Raw genomic sequence first — 15,082 nt, forward strand, 5'->3', positions numbered from 1 at the left:
TTTCAGCAGAGATGACCCTGTGTGAGAAGCTGAGTCAAAACAAATGAAGCTTATTTGTGTTGCACCTTTCAAATACAGGCCATTCAAAGTGTTTTACCTAAGGCATAGGAATGGATTTGAGCAACATGATTACAATGAAGATGGAAATAAAATCCCTTAAATTAAAGTAAAATGAAATAACATGACATCTCCAAAAAAATAATCACGAAAGAACTACACTTAGAGTGCAGTGATAGGTCAGACCAAGTTTAATAAAAGAAGAAAAGGTACAGGAGAATCAAAAGAGAAGCGGCCAAAACTGGGGCACATTCAGTGTCATGAGGACATTAGTTCCATCTGTGTGCTACATAATAGCTACTATAAAGCTAAAGGCAGCTTCACCATAGTTGATTCAAACTCAAGGATACTGCTAAATGCTTCCTAAACATTAAAGCGTTGAGTAGGTTTATGATCTTCAAGCATATCACAAAGATATTTTGGCCTTGGACGGATCGATGTGATAAACAAATTGATTAAAACAACATGGACGCTGGTGTAGAGATTTAAAGGTTAATTCCTATTTATCACAACTTCCCCCCAAATGTTCCTGTTCTTAAAGTAAAATGTACATTATGAAAACGTTTCATAGTTTTGTCACTCTTTTCCATTAGCTGGTAATACTGTACTTACTGAAGTGATTGCTGAGATACAGTTCAACAGGGCAAGTGTGCATACAAATACAGTAGGACAATGTTGAGTCAAGTTGATGTGTAAAATGTGTACCATTCAAACTTGTAAGATTATCTGACTGTCTTGTTTCTTGCCCCATCTGATTTCTCTTCTTTTACTGTGTTCCCAGATCTCAGTATAATGAGTTTACAGATACTAATCATGGTCCAAACTATGGAAACAAGACCCTAGTTTTAATTTACCAAAATGATCCTTTAATAACAGAAGTAAAGCGCTCACTTCTGCTGTTTTTTATTAGATCATTCTTAATATGTGGCTGCTTTCTAATGATCTTTTTTAGGTCCAGCATACATTGGAAACCCTGGCTGCCATTCGACACTGCTTTGCCCATTAGAGGTGATGTTATTTGTCCAGACTGCAACCCCACCCCCCTCCTCCCCAAACATCCCTCACCCCGGTCTGAGTGGGAAAAAGAGAGAGACCCCATGTAGAGACAAAATAGACAAGGGTGTGGAAGAAGACAGGCCAGCCCGCAGTGACAGCAGGACGTTCCCACACACATACACAAACTGCAGCCCTCTGTGTCACACTGATATCCCCAAAAACAGCAGGGACACCAGGGAGAATGAGGGTCGGGTGGAGGGTGAGTTTTTTTGGGCTGGTCTCAGCTGTGCCTGGAGACAGTGAGACAGCAAAATCCAGGACACACACATAAACACACACACATATAAACACACACACACACACACACACACACACACACACATACACACACACACACACACACACACACACATACAAATGCCACTCCAGTGTTATTAATACAGGTCATCAATTAGGACTGACCTAGAAAGCCTGTCTGCACGAAGGCTACACAACAAGCTGAAACAGATCGACAGGCTCAACACAATCGGTCTTAAAGCCTGGATTAACTTGCACATATATAAACACTCACACATTAATACAACAAAATACATACAGACATAAAAAAATCTTTTCATCCCCGAGACTGATTTACACATGCAGTAACACACAGCGAGGCACTCACGCATTTTAAGACAAAACACACATATGGGAAGAGTGCCAATGCTGAAATTAGGCAACTAATTTACAGTCTTTGAATTTTCTTTGTGTGCAGTTGTTAAAAGAATGTGAGACAATTAGTTCCACCATGTCTGTAACTTGTTTCTGTGACTTCAGACCATGTAAACAACGCTAGCCTGCAGAGAGTGATATGGATACCTTTGCCTTTTTGTCTCTGTGCTTTTCTCCCCCTTCATTTCAAGTGCATTCGAGTGCAGGGAGTAACTGTCAGAGTCTTCGGTGCCACGTTGAGTGCATTAGTAGAAAAAGAGGGGGCTGTTGTTGAGTCACAAGGATGTTCTCAAGGTGAGGAGGGTGAAAGTTGTCCTCCTGTGCCAGGCATGTGCTCTCAGTTAGTGAGCAAGGACATGCCAGGGGCAAACAGTTACATTTGGCTCTGTTCCCTTTGCTTTCATTCACGGTCTTGTCTTAAGAGCTTTTTCCTCCTCCATTGTCACACAAGGCCTATCTAAAGGGTTTATGCCTCTGACTTGTGCTAAGCACCCTGGGTGACACAGCCAGACCTCTTCACAAATCCTAAAACCCTTTGCAAATGCTTTTTCTCCTTCCTCGCCACTCTCCGTCTATATTATTGTTTTTTACCCCCTCCTCAGTGTCTCCTTCCCTCTTGTTCCCTCCCTCTTCACTCTCTGCTCTCTTCATCTCTTAATGCCTCTATCTCCTCTACGCTTTGACTGTGACAGTAGAGCGCAGGCGTGCACTAATCTAAGCCAGATGAGCTACAAAAACACAGGCTTCCTCCGCCGGTTGCTTTCCCCATTAACCAAGAGGCCCGTCATTTCTCCCTAGAATCACAGGGCAGCCTTCTGAGGTTTACCAGCAACGTCTGCATATGCACTAAAGCAGACGAGCCAGTAAAACTCTTCTATGAGTGATTTATAATGACACCTTGTTGCTGCCATCTTCTATCTGCTTACCGCAGACTATTGGGCAGTGGCTCAGAGCCAGACTCATGGCACCTGTTGAGATTACTGCAGTGTCAAAGCCGTTTTACATAATGCTGTCTTTTTATGGTTAGACTTCCAACATATTTAGGAACCTGAAGGTACTTTTTCAGATCATATGGGTACAGTGTTGCATGTAAACGTGGCTCCGGATCAGACCAAGTGTACAGTCGCCACCAGGGTTGATCTGAGGCTCCATCCTCCACTATGTCATGGTGAGTTTGGGCTGAGGCTTTCATTTAGGACTGGCTGACTCTGGCTCACTGCTGAGGCAGAAGGACATCTAGTCCCTCTGGGGACGGTTGCCGTCCCGCCCTGTCACTTTCACTCTCGTATCCACAGGCCACGAAGCACATGGCAAACAAGTATAGACTGCAGTGAAACAGAGGAGGGGGGAAAAGGGGAAGAAAGGGAAAAGATAAACAGTACAGTAGACAGAAGGATGGAGATAACTAAGATTCAACATTTATCAGAAGGAATAGTTTGACATGTTGGGAAACAAGCTTCACTATCTTGCCAAGAGTTAGATTAGAAGATTGATGCCACTTTAATATGAGGCTGCAGCAGCCAGTTAGCCTCGCTTAGCTTTAAGACGAGAAACAGGGTTACACAATGCACCCACTGACACTTCTAATGCTCTCTAATTAACACTTTATATCTTGTTTGTTTTGTCTGCAGGAAAACCAAAGTGTTACAACACATTGCACTTTCACTGGGGTTATATGCTGGAATTGGAGCAAAGCTAGCTGTTTCCTCCATCTTAGCTAAACTGAAAGGCTGCTGACCTTCATTTCATATTTATCATGCAGACATGAGAGGTATGCTTTTTTTTCTCCATCTAACTCTTGGCAAGAAAGCTGTGTGTATTTCCCAAAATGTCAGTTCCTTTAATTTATTTTAATTTAATTTCGCAGCATGCTTTGGCAACATGGACATTTGCACATTGAACACATTTTGATGGTCAACCTCATACCAGGGGTTCTGCCATGTGAGAAAGTAATGTCGCAGAAACCTGGTATTTCACCTGATTTGTGGGAAACATGGTTTCCATTACTCTCTGAGGTGGGTGAGAAAAACTGTGTGAACTAACATCAGAAAAGGCAAGAGGTGAAAGGAGGTTGTTACATCCACAATCATCCGTTGCTCACAGGTGTCATGTACTGCATACAAAGTCGAGCCTTCCTTGTACCTTCTCCCCTCACACTCTTTCTTCTCTCTCCTCCCTTGTGTTATCACCTTCATCCACCCACCTTTGGCTCCCAGCAGATGGTACAATAAGTGAAAATAGTGAAATTTCAATCAGCAAAGTTTTTGGAGGTGAGGAAAAAAAACATTTAAGTGAGAAAAAAAACAACTTTGCTCTAACAATTTATCATCTTCTTGTCCCCTCCTGTGACGACTCATCTCTTACAGGGCACATCTAAGATGCTAAGTTAATAACACCGAGAGGAGAGCATGGTGCAGACGGAAAAGGGCGCAGAATCTCACAATAACACACTCTCTGGCGAGCCCCACATGAATCAAACTGACAAAGCCAATCTAGCGACAAATTCTCTCTTGCTGGCTGTAAACTGCTCGGCTCTCTGGATGGGTGGATATAAGAGTGTAGGCTGGGGAAATTGTGAGTTAAATTTAAAAAGTAAAATTCAGTTAGGTGTGCAGGCGCGACAACCACTCTTCTTATTCCCTGCGGTGAAGTTAATCATATCCTGGTTTATGGGACTAGTATTCTTCCCAGTGATACAGGCTTTCACTTTTGTGGGTGCACATGTGTATCATAAAAAGCCTGTCAGTGGAGATGGAGAAGGTCAGTAAAAGTCAAGTGAGTTCACTTATCCCTGCAGCTGCCTGTTGAGTATAAAACTAACCAGAACCACAAGCTAACCTCAAGAGTGTACAGTATACTCTATATATACAGCTCGGCTCGCCTTCGCTGTAGAATTCTGCCGCCTGTAATGTAAGCAGCACAAGCATCATGGCAGCAGCTTATCAGTATGTGAACAAGAAATAATGAAATGACTTACTGGGACAAACTGAAGCAGTGAGATGGAAATAATTGAGTATGGGAATAGCAGAAGTAAGGAGAGAAAGGGTTAAACTCCTTCCTCCAGCCAGAGCCCAGGTGCACCATGTCTCACCCCCGGGCTGTGAGAGTCTCCATGCTGGGGAGACCTTTAATAGTCTCAAGATAGGAGCATACTATCCCCAATAGTCCATAAAAGACAGTGTTCCTCAGTCCCATCCCCTCCTGTCTGTCTGGTAGGCCCTCATAAAAGACTTAACTGGTCTCACATGACCCCGCTGTCCACTTCTACTGTGATTGGTTAGATTCTCAGTCATGGGGGGTGTGATTGGACAGTTTTAGACTGTAGAGGACTACCTTAGAGATGAGCTCATCTGTCTTGCAGTACAGTCAGTCTGTGGAGGCCTCTTACTGGATCTAACCCATGGAAGGAAAGGTTATACTATCAAGAAATGTGGTCGCTGTGAAACATCCTGAATCTGCTTTAATATTGAATTATTGTTTGTCCACTTGAGGGGAACGACACACTGATATGTGATCACATGTTAGCAAACAGTGAGCTATTTACACATTCAGCAGACATGAAGCAACAAAAGCATTATATTGAGTCATGTTTTGGGCCACCATTGTAGCTGTTTTTGGCCTGTAAAGCCAAAAGGATGTAGCCTGGCTCTATCTCATGTGAGAATCTCACATGAAATTGAGGTTAAAGCGATGGTTCGGCGTAATTTCGACCTAGCGTCATATGCACCATGAGGTCTATCTAAACACCACCTCAGCCGTTCATTTTCATTTGGTCGGAAAATAGTGGAGTTAGAGCCATCAGCCAAATGGCTTAGTACAGGCGCTAACGGGACCACCAGTGTATCTCATAAATGACCCCACTAATAATGTCTGGATTGTTATCAAACTTCTACAGTAGTACAAATAGGGTCTTTACTCATAAATGGATGCATTGAAAAGTTTGTAAGTACACCAGGAGTTTATTAAAATAAACACTTACCTGATGGCTTTTACTCTGCGGCTTCTGCTAAAGCTGTAAACATCGTCGAAATATCGCGCGATCATGCACAGATCTTTAGATGTGCTGTGCGGGTCTCTCGCGAGACCACACGGTATTTCAGTGATATATGTGGGGTTCGTTGCATGGATAGTTCAAATAGTGTATGTTGTTAGTCATAGGAAAGTTAAATGAAATAACTGGTTACAAATTCTGTTTAGTTTAGTTTAGTTTAGTTTAGTTCATTATCTCATATGGGAAAGTGGATTCCAGCATTGCAAAGACAAAAACATCTAAACATCTGGTGGTGTATGAAAATGACTGAGCAACTAACAATATTTAAAAACAAGTGAATAAAACAATATGATTTAAACCCTGGATAAGACAGTCTGCAGCAGCACAAAGTGGACAGAAGCTGTATACAGTGACGTCTGCGGGACTTTTCCCTGGATGTTTACTTGTGGTCGTGGAGGTTTTTTTTGTTGTTTTCCCACTGCTGGAGAAACTGTGTTGTGACCAGAGTGCAAACACAGCACCCCAGGATTCATCCCTCCATCCGACCTCAACTGACCTCTCCCTGTTTGTCACGACACTAAGATTGCAGCCGATCGACTAACATGGCAGAGGAAGTGTGTTGCCTGGGGGAGGCTATTAGCTTTTCTGCACTGAAACAAGATCACCTACACACACAGACACAGTTCTGCTTCATAATAGCCACTTAAGTCTGGCTACAAACACCTCCAGCCCCCCTTCCTGCTGTCCACAATCACAGTCTCAACTATTTCCTGAAGAACTTCATTGCCCCCCCTCCATATTTCTCCCACTCACCCTCACAATCACCCACTCCCTCTTTAACATACACACCCACAGGCATTTCAACACATTTGTTTCTGTTTCTGCATCTGGCCAATGTTTCACTCTTCCAGCGTTGTTTTTAAGAGCTCTTACGCCAAAAAAAGTAATTAGGTCACAGTTTATCTGAAGAAGGACTTGCACAATAGTTGCATCTCCAGCTTTCTTTCTTATAAAGGATATGTACACATATGTCCTCCAACTGGCTGGATTAAGAGTTTCTTTCTTGGGTCAACAGAGCTAAGAAAAAAAAAAAAAAAAAAAACCTCAGATGTTCTCCTCATGAACTCATCCTTAAGCTTATTGAGCTAAAACATCTGGGCCCCCTACTTTCCCTGCACAGCTTTCCACTGAGCCCAGAGATAGGTTCTTCAGGTTTTGGCTGGTGGGCAGCACACACACACACACACACACACACACACACACACACACAGATCCCTAAGACACACATACTGGAGCGCTCTGTTGAGTGATTGCACCTTAGAGGCTTGATGCACTGCTTATACTGTAGGCGTAAAAAACCAACAGCAGTGGCCCGTTTGTCATTACTTCTCTTAATATGGCCCAGCTGCCTGCATGTCACATGGCGCCACCCGTATCCAAATCCCAAGGTACTTTGTGTGTGTGTGTGTGTGTGTGTGTGTGTGTTTGTATGCATGCTCTTCCTGCTTTAAAGCCCCTCAGGAAGGAGAAACAGGAGGTCTGTGCCACAGCCTGTGATGTTAAAGGTACGACCCCACGACTGTGATCATTACAGAGTTTGGTGGAAAAGGCCAGATCCCCTGCTGTCTCTGTGCAGTGGAAACATGGATCCCTGGGTGAGGAAGAGGCGGACAAGCACATAGAGAAACGGCAAAATATGAGACAAGGACAGGGACTGAGAGAAAGGGATAGTGCAGACAGACACAGCAGGGGGCATGCTGTTCTCCGTAATAGACTGTCAATGAATCTCATTAACATGGCTTCTCTAATCAGCATCCGAGGAATATTCCACTGAAGGCCATCCGCTCTGCTTCCCACCTCCTTCCTCTAATTTTGATTACACTGATGCATAAATTTTCTATTACATTTTTTTCCCTCTCTTTTTATTAAAGGGGCTTGATTTTAACTCTTTGAGAAAGTGGCTAACACAAGCTGCTCTCTCTACTATGTCCAGTAGCCTTCACAGTCACATGTACAGCACAGCAGGCTGCCATGTTAAAGATATCCAGAGGCTTGTTTTCAACCATTTCAGCCTCCCTCAACAAGCAGTGGAAATAAATGGGCACTCGTGCTGAAAGCCTGTCTTTTCCAAATGACAGCTTACTAGATAAATACAGGCAAATTACTTCCAAACACTGCTCACTGTGACACTATTTTTTTTAGGTTGCTTGAACATTGTAACACTAATTTCTCTCCTTGCCTTGTTTTTTTTTCAGATTTGTTGAGATCACACTACTTGGGGTTGCTTATGAAATCTTTTTTTTTTTTTTTTGCAGCTGAAAAGCAAAAAGGTGGCAGGATGTTTGCATTTTCAAAATGAAGGTTTACCTCCTGAAAGTTGAGGATGAGCTGTCAGGGACAAAGAGGTGTCAGTGGTCTGTTGGGCACATGTGTCACTTGATTGGGCCTCAACAGGAAGCTGGCTGGTTGTTAAACAGGAAGGTCTGACCCTATGGGGGGGTGTTCCTCTTCTTTATCTGCCCCCTGCTTTTCCTTAACGAGAGCAGCTGGTATCCAACGCAAACAAACTCCAGCTATTGTCCCGAGACATCAAAACAGTAATATTTGATTGTCCTTAGAGACCTTTGTATGGCATAAGATGAAACGGAGAAGATTAGAGGTTGGAAGCAAAGAGTCATGCCAGAGACAATCCCAACACCACACATGCTCATTGTTTAATCATGATCAAGTCCTGCCAATAATGGGAAATCTGAATTCCAAAGGCTGCTCGGCATCAAATGGGACCAGCACAGCATCCTCTATCTTTCTAACATCTGACAGAGTGACTAATGGGAGCAACTGAGGCCTCACCCCTCCATAAACCCCAAATCTAAACACCCTTAAAATTGCAGTTGACTACGAGCCTCTCCCTCAACATTATATGTAACAGTTTTGACACACATCTTTAGGTCCAGTCTGATTCACTATCCGTCCTCTGAAGCCCTCTCCCTTTCTCGACACTCTCCAGCAGCTCGAGGCAGCGTTCCCATAGTCTTGTGAGCTCTCAGGGTGTGTTCCTGGCACTGAATGTGCAGATAGGATAAATAAATCACACACAGGCCCTCTGGAGAGCAGGGAAACTGACTGGAACGTGCTATGGGAATAAAGAAGACATCTGGACGAGGCACTGGAGTCTTTCCGTTAAGGAGAAAATTAGTTATAGAAAGACATTATATTAGGACACTGACTACTGGTGTTCAAGATGAAAGAAAGCCTCTTATTGTGGGGTGAAATGAACCACTGACCAGAGGGGGATATCTCACATTTCTGTCAGCCAGTAAATGAGTAAACTCAGACGGCTTATGTTGTGTGATAGCACATGCTGTTAGCCATTTTGGAGAGGCCGCCAAATTTGTAGTCAATACACAAACGCAGCCATGAGAGCTGGAACAGTTGATCCAGTATCAACTCTGGTCCCAGTGGGTTACTGAGCACATATCCTATTAAATACTGTAGCTGCTGTTGCATTCATTGGAGTGGGGAGTGGCGGATGGCGGAGAGGAAGAAAACACACATGCGCTACCGTCCATCTGCTGTGGTCAGCTTTGGCACAGAGTCAGCAAGACTCTCCAAATGGCAGAGATTACTTTTGTGTGTGTTTGTGTGTTAATGTACATGAGCGCAGAAGCAATTGAGAGAGAAAAGAGAGACAGAAGGAGATAGATGGAGAAGGGAGGCAAAAAAAATAAAGAAGCGAGAAGAAGCGAGAACAGCCATCCGCAACAAATGTGCTGCAAGGCTTTCGTATCAGGGTGACAGGTGCATTATCATAGGTTAATGAGAAGCCTAGTGCTGCCTATAGCTGCAATCAGGGGAGCTGTGCCTCTACTACTAGCTCCATCAATCAGATCAGACATACACTCCCACTCAAGCACCATGAAGGCACACACACTCACTAACACACATAGGGACATACAGTACACCCAACACATACAAACATCAAAAGATAGCTCATTATAGCTCGTGGGAAACACTGATACTACAATATTATGGCCGTGATTTGGTACAAAAGATTATGGAGTGATAATGAGGTATTTATGGGCACAATGAGAGATAATTAGCACCTCAAGCACAGCCCACAGGTGTGATCATCCAAATATGTTAACTACAGCTGGTACTGCAGTCAGAGAGTAGTGGAAGCACTCAGACCCTTTACAGAGGCCCTGATAATATATTTTCTCAATCAGCTTCTTATTATGAGGAACCATGTCCCAATTTTCTTGCAAACAATCTCGATTTTCCACCTTCTGTATTCGGGCTTTGTCTGTGCTCTTCTTAGTTTGAAGTCCACGTATCAGACAATATAAGACAAAAATACGTCTAATGATGACACATGTTCAATTGCTTGCTTTTGTTGCCATGGACACACCACTGTCAGTCAAATTAGACCAAAACACACCCACACAGTCCTCATAAAGCAGAGTCGAAAGGGATGCAGGGATGTTTTTTCTTTTAAATACTTAATCTTTGTGTGTTACTAATTTAGTCATGAATATCTTACAAAGGAAGATTTAAGATTTAACATCAGTTTTCATACAGTAGTCATACAGTACCACAGCATTCATCACAATTTAAAGTTCAGTATTCATGTTGAACTAACTAGCATGTTACCATCACTGGCAGCTTGCGGCTTAACCTGCCAAACAATCTACCTTCATATAGAACAAAGAACAAAACCGACTAGTTCAATGTTCCCAATCTGGTATCCTAACCAGCATGTTAGCATCACTGTCGGCATGCAACCAACCACTAAACCACTGAATCCTCCTCAGCTACTCCACCTAAGCAAGCAACACAACATATATTTTTCTCTAAGAAATATATAATAGTGTATGAGAATATAAAAATAACCAAGCATCCAGTGGCAGTTTTCTGTACAGTTTATCGTTCTATTTTGTAACTAAAGTTTTCTTTGCTAACTTTCTCAATATACACAAAACATAATGACACACAAAATCATTTAGTGCAGTAAAGCAATGAAACAGAAGTAACAACTGAAGAAAATATTGGCAAACATCATTAGCTACAAGTACAATAAGAAACAACAGTACACTTTAGAGACTAATGAAAAATAATAAGAATAAGGGGGTTCATATATCAATCAATGGGGTAACACATGTTCCTTAAAAAGCAACTGAAAAAGTAATTGTAGGAATATTTGACTGTTCTTCATTCTTGATGCTATGGACAGTAAGTATTTAGGTGCAATATCCAGCTCTAATTATTACTGATGTACAGTATACTGTAAACAGTACTTAAATGTCAAAGTGGAGTTAATTTTAATCACCCGAGATACTGCTATATACCATAGTTTAATCTTTTAATAATGCATGATAATCATAAGTTTTGAATGTAAGCTTGTGTTGAGTAACACAAGCTGACAGATCTAGTCAAGTAAAAAATGACAACGTATTCCTCTGAAATGTGGATTCAAAGTTTAAAAAAGTGTGTCAGTATTGGAGCCTGCTTAAATAAATACTGTATACTAATTTACTTTCCACCACTGGAAACTGCTTTGAGGTGTGAATATGTGAGAAAGGCTGATAAGTGGTGCCCAGCTATAGTTTCCTTCTCTCTCAGCCTACTCTTGGCGCCAAGTGTCTCTCTTTATGTCGATCTCCCCTTCCTCTCTCTCTCTCTCACACCTCCATTTCACCAGACTGGAGTGGAAATAGTGTGCAACACTCATACTGCTGATGTTCACCAGTGTTTGGCGAGGCAGTGGAGCTGTGCCAGGGTGATTTCAGAGGTCTTTACTCTCTACAGGGCCAAAGAGGCCACATGGAGAGGAGAGCTTGCCCTTATCACACTGGATTAGCCCGCGAGAGGGAAGAGAGAGTGAGGTATAAAGAGGAAGAGAGAAAGGAAGGTGACTCTGTGTGAGTCAGTGTATCACTCTCCGCCGGTGCTGGATTCTACAAGCCGCTGGGCAGGAAATGAAGCGGAGGACACCCACTGACCTGCAGCCACTTGCCGCCTCTCAGCCTATCACAGAAACAATTTAAACAGCTAATGGAACAAGGCTGATCCTCTTTCCATCTCATACGGGGGCACTGTGACTCATACTGCTCATTTCTGATTAGAGCTCCTCAGGCTTAAAAGTAATCTACACCAGACAGGAGGATAGACCCGGCTAGTTATGTTATTATACAAATCTATCAGTCGGATATGTGTAAGCAAGTGAGAGCAGACTGTTTATTTTTGTATGATCCCTCAGAGAGATTCAAAACAGGAAGACCAGTGAGGGTCTGTGCAGCAGGAAGGTGCAGGTCAGTCTGCAGGTGTGGGTGGGGTCCAGGATGGGGTGACCAAGGGGCATTTGTGGGTGCCGTCTGAGCATGTCAATGACACAGTGTGAACAGGATGCAGAGAGGAAAAGCACAGCGGGTCCCAGCAAGCCTTCCACCATCATCCATGTTGGATGAACAACAATGGAGCAGAGAGCTAAATCAAAAAACACACACACACACAATGAAAGGAGGCTTAATAGCTGCAGAGCATATCCTGGTAAACACACACCTTACTGTTTACACAAGCTTTATGCAGTTACATTGAATGTTTGTCTCAGAATGGTAACATTAAAAAAAGTTGCATATGCCTCGGGGGCACCATCACACACATACACACTCTCAGGAGGACGTGTTTCTCAAATCCAACATATTCTTTTAAATCACTCCAGGTTACTCTGTGCTTTGTGAACACGTGGACTTGACATTTTCATTATTCATCCTTTTATTTCATTCTGTCTCAGTGGGATCATCGTCTGTCCCTCTTCCTCTTCCCTGGACTCACTGACTGACAGTTATATGGAAAAAACAGAGGAAGCTTTCTTTCCTCATTGTGTTTGGCCTGGACTGTGTGTGTATGTGTGTGTGGTCTGTCATAAGCTACTTTTGGGGACACATTTTTGTAGACTTGGGATCAGATAAGTGAGGACAACTTGCCCAATCGGGTATGAAGGCTGTGTTCCCAATGGGGGAATTTCTGATTTTTGAGTCTGTGGTGGAGGTTAGAGTTATGGAAGTAGGGGGTGAAGGTTAGGGTACATCACCAAGAAATTAATATCTATGTAATGTCCCTCAAAGTGACCATGATCTGATATGTGTGTGTATGAATATGTGATCTGATGAATCCTGCAGCAGCACATTATCCTGGCCACAGCTCTCCTCAGCCAACATTCATACGTCATGAGAAGCATCCATGTGTGCAACTAGGACTGCAACTACTTTTTCAATTATCTGTTAATCTGTTGTTTTGTTTCTTTTGAAATATATTAAGTCTTCAGTGTATAAGATGTCAGAAAATGGTAGAAAAATTAACAATGACAAAATTCCCAGTTGTCTTCTGATTGTTCTGTTCTACAAAAGATCTAATTCAAAGCAGCAAATCTTAAATGTCAAAATTGCTGTTGTTGATGAATTTACTGTCTAATGGACTGCTTCAGCAATAATGTGCACACTTTTACCTGGTGGAGCAATGCTGCCATTAGAGTAGAGTTGATTTATCCATATATTGAGATCTAAGTTACACTGCTTGTCACCTACACTATAAAAACAGATACATATATTGAAAATAAATGATCCAATGGAACATTTCTAAACCATGTCTTTTACTCCCCTCACAAAAAATACTTCTGTAAAACCTTTTATTGCAGATTTCTGAAAATGTTGAGGGTCATATTATAAGAGTTCTTGAGCATTTGTTTCATCACTTGACATTGAAATCAGTATGAATGTAGTTCTGTACCTACATTTTACAAACCTTGACCTCTGTCTTGTTCAGCAGCTTTAAAGGTAGAATATGTAGAATGAGCAGAACAACGCCATCTAATGTCTCGAGATCGTAGTCGCAACAACCAAAAAGTAATTCCAGCAGTCGGGTTGCCAGGTCCGGTGCCGGATTTTATTTTAGCTCTAACTCTGTAAATATACCACTTTATCCACATGTCTAACCTTTTTAGGCGAGAAAGTAGCCCTTTAGATCCACAATGTGACGCTAATTTGTCCAAATAACATCTGCTTAAAGTTTTGTTCCTGCGAATTCGGAGCCACTCAAGTTAGCCGTAAGGAGTAACGCACTTCCGGTAATTTTCACAAAATAAAACACCCGTTGCCTTTTATTATTAAGAAAACCATAACGATAGAGTTGGTGCTTTTATTTTGAAAACAGGAAGCGAACATACCCTCGCTGTAACCAGAGACATTGCTGTAACTGACTTGAAACCACCGAGGTACATTACATTGTAACGCCAGTGGGAGTAGCAGCAATGTCTCTGCATGTACTGCCTAATCCTAAACACCGAAAACATCTAGTTACGTGTAGTCTGAGATGGACGCGCAGGTCAGGAAATGACGTAAACGGACCGTATATGGTTTGTTATTTGTGTTATTACATTACGTGTTGGACTAAATACATGGACATATTGAGGAAAATATTCCGGTTTTATGAAAACGGATTTCATATTTCACAAGAATGGATACTTGGCGAGCTGTACAGAAAGTCCTGAGTCATAAGATGATCGTTGTGGATAAAGGGAAGACTTTGAAGGTATGTAGGCATTATAGCTTTTCTCACTTAGCTGAGTGGCTAGCCGAGCTAATCGGTAATACTATTACGGCTGTGAGCAACCATATAAGTCGTGAGTGGTCTTGAATGAATCGGAACAATCTAAGCCTTCCAACTATGTACGGCATGAGTACATATGTTTAAGGGTTGGTGTTTAAAACATTCAGAAGACCGTGTGGCTACCTCCTAACATCCGTCCCATCCCGTGAACGGAACAGCGTGAGTTAAGAGGTTAATGATCAAATATCAAAATCCGAATAGCGTCAGAAAGTCAACCCACTCTCCACATTTCCATTGCTACCGTTTTGATACTTCATGGTACACAAACAAATAGCATCTCATATGAAAGCTAAGACCCTGGCGAGTTCAACAGTACCACTATTATTGCGCTAAAAACTCAGTGAACCAGCAGCATACAAAGGTAAACAACCACTTATTTACAGTGACTAACAGATATTCTGTCTTACCTTAGAAGTTTTGTGATGAAAAGTTGTACTCGAGAGCAAAAAACGCTGGTTTTAGTGAGTCCAACACGGCCGTGTTTGTTTACAACTCCATTTCACCCAGTGCCAGCCTACAGTAGCTGCACCGGAACAACAGACAACCCTGGCAACCCGCAATTCCGGCCGTTAATTGGCTGGTACAATGTACACAGAACGTGTCAGAACGTCATTGTCGAACCCGTCAAAAAATTTTAAAAATATTAATTCAGACTAAATTTTT

This window comes from Scomber japonicus, chromosome 5 (genome assembly GCF_027409825.1).
Source record: "Scomber japonicus isolate fScoJap1 chromosome 5, fScoJap1.pri, whole genome shotgun sequence".
NCBI lineage: Eukaryota > Metazoa > Chordata > Actinopteri > Scombriformes > Scombridae > Scomber > Scomber japonicus.